Source organism: Austrofundulus limnaeus, unplaced genomic scaffold (genome assembly GCF_001266775.1).
Source record: "Austrofundulus limnaeus strain Quisiro unplaced genomic scaffold, Austrofundulus_limnaeus-1.0 Scaffold976, whole genome shotgun sequence".
Classification (NCBI taxonomy): Eukaryota; Metazoa; Chordata; class Actinopteri; order Cyprinodontiformes; family Rivulidae; genus Austrofundulus; species Austrofundulus limnaeus.
In genome coordinates, this window is record NW_013953378.1 from 28,286 (window position 1) to 33,637 (window position 5,352).

The 5,352-nt window shown below is 35.9% G+C and overlaps 1 long non-coding RNA gene across 1 annotated transcript in view; it reads left to right on the forward strand.

Moving 5' to 3' along the window:
* The window catches only part of LOC106533586 (uncharacterized), a 6,083-nt gene extending 1,055 nt beyond the window's left edge, over positions 1 to 5,028 (forward strand). Inside the window, exons 2-3 of the long non-coding RNA XR_001312254.1 lie at positions 511 to 570; positions 4,843 to 5,028. This is a non-coding gene — a long non-coding RNA (uncharacterized LOC106533586). The remainder of the gene's footprint in view (positions 1 to 510; positions 571 to 4,842) is intronic.
* The last annotated feature ends 324 nt before the right edge of the window (positions 5,029 to 5,352 follow it).

Below are 5,352 nucleotides of genomic sequence, written 5' to 3' on the forward strand. Positions count from 1 at the left end.
ATCAGATATTGTCCAAGATTAACCTTCAGGGTGGATCTAGCTCGCTCACACCGAGGACCTATCCACGTCATCATTTACCCAGAATGCTTTGCACGTAAAGAAAATGGCTCCATCCGTGTTAAAATATATCTTTGAAAATTTACAAAACTAAACAGACTACAGTATTTTTACAGTCTTTATTTTACAGTTAAAATAAATGTTTATCAAATAAAGTCTAATGTTACAACTAACCAGAGATCCTTTTAAGAGATTTATGTTTTTTTTTCATGAGCAGAAATCAACATATTCCCTTTTCTTTGAATTTGGAACATTGGTGGAACATTTTAAAGGTAATTTCTGCTCTTTGTGGAAGTTATGTAACCAGCTGTTACATCTCCATCAGAGAAAATGAGCTGGATTAAATGGATGAAGCTTTCCATTAGTTTAAGAGGAATCATTTCTGAAGTATAAACTAAGAACGGTTGTCATTCTGCCAAACTGTAGGAATATATATTGTGATTCTTTTTACAGATGGCCTCTGACAGGCTGAAATATCCAATTTCCAGCAGCAGGCATCATTATTATGAATTMGTAAGTAAAGTGGACGTTGGTTGCTCTTAGCAGGAAGTAGTTTGTCCCAGTCTTGGTTATATAAAATTATAATCTTATGATTTTCTTCATGAGGGTGTAGAAACAATGCCCTACATTTTGCTTGTAAAATGTGAAAGAAGTGACCAAAATATAAAGAATTGATGTAATTATTTGTAATCCCACACACAAAAAGATCAAATATTTTGGCGAGTTCTGTTGGCACAGACAAGCAGTTTTTACAGACTGATGATTTTTTTTTTTTTTGTCATTTTAAAATTATTTTTGTAAACACAATATCATTTCTAGAAATATTTCAGGACAAAAATTCTGGACCAAAATGCTGTAGTAGCCATAGCAGCCCTCTAGGCGGCACTGCTGCAAAAATACACCATAAACAGGAAACAAGGAGCATACACAGAAAGCCTGCACACTGGGTGAAAAAATGTAAAGAGGACACACTCAGGTCATAGGTTAGAGTAGTGGTGTGCTATGATGTCATCATTTTTTTTTCCAAAGAGTTTTYTCCGTCCACACAAAAACACAAAGTTTTGAGATTTCTCACTCTAAAACTGGTTTTCCATCAAATTCTGTAGGAATTCCTAATATGGCAGTTTTATGAAGACACATGTTAAAGGGATGGAAAAAAAACTTTCATAAAAAACTCAACAAGTGAAGGTCAGGTTTGATCTTGTATAACCAGAACAATAATAAAAGTACTAATACTTATGAGTACAACTTTAAAACAGTAGTTCTACTCTTTTAAACAGGGTATTATTCTAACCTTAAACAATAAATATCATTTGGAAAAATCACATTTTAACTCTGACCAAACTGACGGGTTAGTCTGAGCAGCACTTTACTAACTTTTACGTTGTTGTCAGTTTTGTGTTACACAATATTTCTGGCATAAATAACATTGTTCCTGCAGGAAGTCCCTCAGGCTGCACAGGACGTGCTACACTTAGCTGCTGACACCATTAGGGTTTGCAAATGTTTTTACAATTTCATGTAAATAACTGTTTAACACCAAAATGATGCTTTAAAGGTTTCTAGACTAGCATTTACTGTGCATCATTATCAGTCTGGCCCAAATGAAAGCTGTCTACAACAGGTAGGATACTGATTATTCATTGCCTTCCCACAGAACTCCTCTTTGGAAAATCTGAACAACTTCAAGAGCTTCAATTATGTTAAGCATTCATAATATTTAGGCACAATACTGTGAGAGCATACAGAGCTTTGTGTGTGAGCCTGCATGGGATGACATTAGGAGAAGAATCTTTATTTTATTACACAAAAATCTGATCTTTAACTCCCAAAGTAAAGTTGTAAAAACACAAGCACTCTCAGAACACTGAGAAATCTCTGCACACGCATTAGAGAAATTGTTAACACACCCCAGGAGCAGAGGATGACTGTAATTGCAGCATCAGGGGAGTAATTGGAGGTGGGGGGTTGGGTTCAGTCCRGACTGGTGACTGGTGATGGGAGCAGACAGTGCTGATCATTCACTGAAAATAAACTGTTTCCTAACATATTCTGTCGCCTCTGTCTGTGTGATCAGAGCACCGGTTCTTATGAAAATATTTCAGCCTAAAAAAATGTTTTTTATTGGGCCGACATCTGGGTCAAACTCCACCTTTCTAACTTAAAAATTACCTTTTTGTTTTGTTTTAAAAACACCAAAACACTGAAACATTTGATTGCGGTGGAACCCCTGCAAATAACGTTAATTTGTTTTAGCTTGGCAAGTTAAAAAATATGCCATCTATGTGACAAAATGTGTAAAATCATGTGTATTATTTCGTATTTCTTAAACATTACAATGTTTTATTCGCCTTTTTTGTATTTGTAGAAAATGCACAGTTACGTTAACGACTCAATGCTGTTTTAAAGCTTAGCCGTAACTTTTCTGCTGCGTTTTGGCCGTAAAAACAGTTGTTATTTTCTCTGACAATGAAGCTTTTTGAACCTGGGTTCTTGGAGTGCAGATTTTTTGAAATTCACAGGATTTGTGTGAAGTTACACGCGCGCGARATCGACGGCTGCAGTCAACAGTTTTTCTGCACTCGCACACTCAGAGGAACAACAGTAACAATGGCGGACAGTGCAGCGATGTTTGAAATACTCACTTTTCACACAGTATTTCACCAGTTTGAGTGTGAACGTTTTGAGGAGGAGTTCTCTGCAGACTCAAAAAACGGGTTTCTCAAGAGTAAACACTAAAAGTGTTTCAATTGTAGTTTTGCAAAATACACCAATTTTCTTACGGCCGAAAAACCACCTTATAGCGCAAAACCATTTTGTCAAAAAAACATATATATTTTTTAATTTAAGTGTTTACATTAACCAAACTTATTTTCAAAATTCTAATTTGCACATTTTCAAGGTCAACAAAACACAGCTACTGATTGGCTATTTGTATTTGCTCTGTTTTTCTAAAAAGTCGGTTCATCTCTTTAATTTTTTTTTATTTTTGACTTTAACTATGTTTACATTAATTTTAGCAGACAAAACAGATTTTTTAAAACCAAGTCGCAATGTATCAAACATGTTAGTTCTCCCTATTTCTAAATATCTAAAACAATAATTTAAAATCCGCTAGAGACTGATGTTGCTTTTATTTTGAAGTGTATCTGTGAGTTCTTTGTTAGAAGAAGTGGAAATAATGAATGAAGACGTTGGGTCCAATATTGGCGGCGTCTCCACATAAACATACAATAATGGTTAAATGGTTATTAATATAATCTGCAGCCTATTATTAAGTCTTCTGATGACTTTGGTTACAACAGAAAGAAACTAAATAAATGAAAGTCCGATGCTAGAAAAATAAACTAACGATTAGGCCTGTCACAATAAACAAAAAATCAAGTAGCGGTCTCTTCGGACGAGTGGGCGTGTCCCAACGATTCTAAAGCGACACACCTGATTTGACGGACTTTTTTAAGGGGACACACCTGACTAGACAAGCAAAAAAAAGGGGTGTCACCGTACGGTTCRACCTGATTAGACAAGAATAAAAGGGGCGTTACTGTACGGCACCACTTTTTCTGGAGACCCCAACTTGGGTCARGTTTCTCCTGGTTAACCTTAGTGTTGGGGTCAGGGTCAGGCTGTAAAGAGATCAAGCAGAATCTAAGGAAACTGTCATGTCGGCCTCGTAGCTCACAGTGTTTATGCTTTAGACACGCCCACTTTTGTGACACGCCCACTTTGATTCCGCAGATAACCCCTTCTCAATCAGGTGTGTCCTTTGAGAAACGCCTTCCTTTGGAAACACCTACTTTGTCTGCAATCATACCTACTTGCAGAGTTGTATAAAGTACCACAAAGTGATACCTGAGTAAAAGTACAATTACTTTGGTAAAAGTTAAAGTCTCTTTTAGGAATATTACTTAAGTAAAAGTATAAAAGTATCTGATATTTTTTGTACTTAAGTATTAAAAGTAAAAGTATTGATTTAAATTGAGCAGTTAGTCATTTATGCATTTTTGGGGGTGTCACCGCCTAATAAATGTTATTACAGAAAATCTATGTCCTATAAAAATAATTAATTTATGTTAAATTTAGGATGCACTAGTCTGTTTCAGTACATATATCAAGGCTGCCCAAACCTTTTCTCCGAAATAAAAATCTATCTGAGTGCTGCGGCCAAAGGCAATAATATAACTCATGAAATACAAATACTTCGTAAGTACAGTACTTTTATTTTAATGATTATGTCCTGCTGGAGTGTGACATGATTAGTTTGTGTACAAACTAATAAGGTATCAGAATTTTATATATTTATACTTCTCATTCAACCACAGTTAAATTCACTCTAAGCACAATTTATATGGATAGTATTTATTTTTTATAACAAGCTGGAATGAAAACAAACAAAAATGACATCAGAATAATGACTTTCTACTTCTTGCCTTTTTTAAAAATGTAAGGAGTAGAAATAATTGTGTGAAAATGTAAGAAGTAGAAGTAAAAAGTAGGCTGAAAAATAATTACTCAAGTAAAGTACAGATATCCAAAAATTCTACTTAAGTACAGTAACAAAGTATTTGTACTTAGTTACTTTACAACTCTGCCTACTTAAATATTTTCATGCTTGCGTTGTTGACATACTGAAACCAGCTCAGTGACCTGATGTGGAAATAATAATGAATTCAACAAGCACAGCTTTACAGTGTAAATAAAACTTTTCCACAATCAACATCAGTGAAAACACTGAAGCTTCCAGAGATCCTTCATGTTTAAACAGTTTGTGTTTTTTTTTTTCAGGTTAGCTTCACATTTCTTCCCAGAGTACAAAAGCAAAACGGTGCAGGAGACCGATGGGGTTAATGGAACCAAAGTCCACAAAATCACAATCAGTTTGTACACAAAGGCCGTCCAACCACCTCTGTCTGGAAGCTATTTAACATCTGTGTGCTCAGTTACCTGTTAATAAAACACAATTAACTTTTAGTTTTCTCGCACGCTCACGCCACAAACACAGTGTTTATTTGCTCAGAAGAGGAAGCAGATATGAAAGCTCAGGCAAGGCTTTGAAAAGCTATTATACACCGCTGAACCCACAGACACAGTCTGTCTGTCTGTCTGTCTGTCTGTCTGTCTGTGTGTCTGACTGTCTGTGTGTCTGTGTGTGTGTGTGTGTGTCTGTGTGTGTGTGTGTGTCTGTCTGTGTGTCTGTGTGTGTGTGTGTGTGTCTGTGTGTGTGTGTGTCTGTCTGTGTGTCTGTGTGTGTGTGTGTGTGTGTGTGTGTTGTGTCTGTCTGTCTGTCTGTCTGTC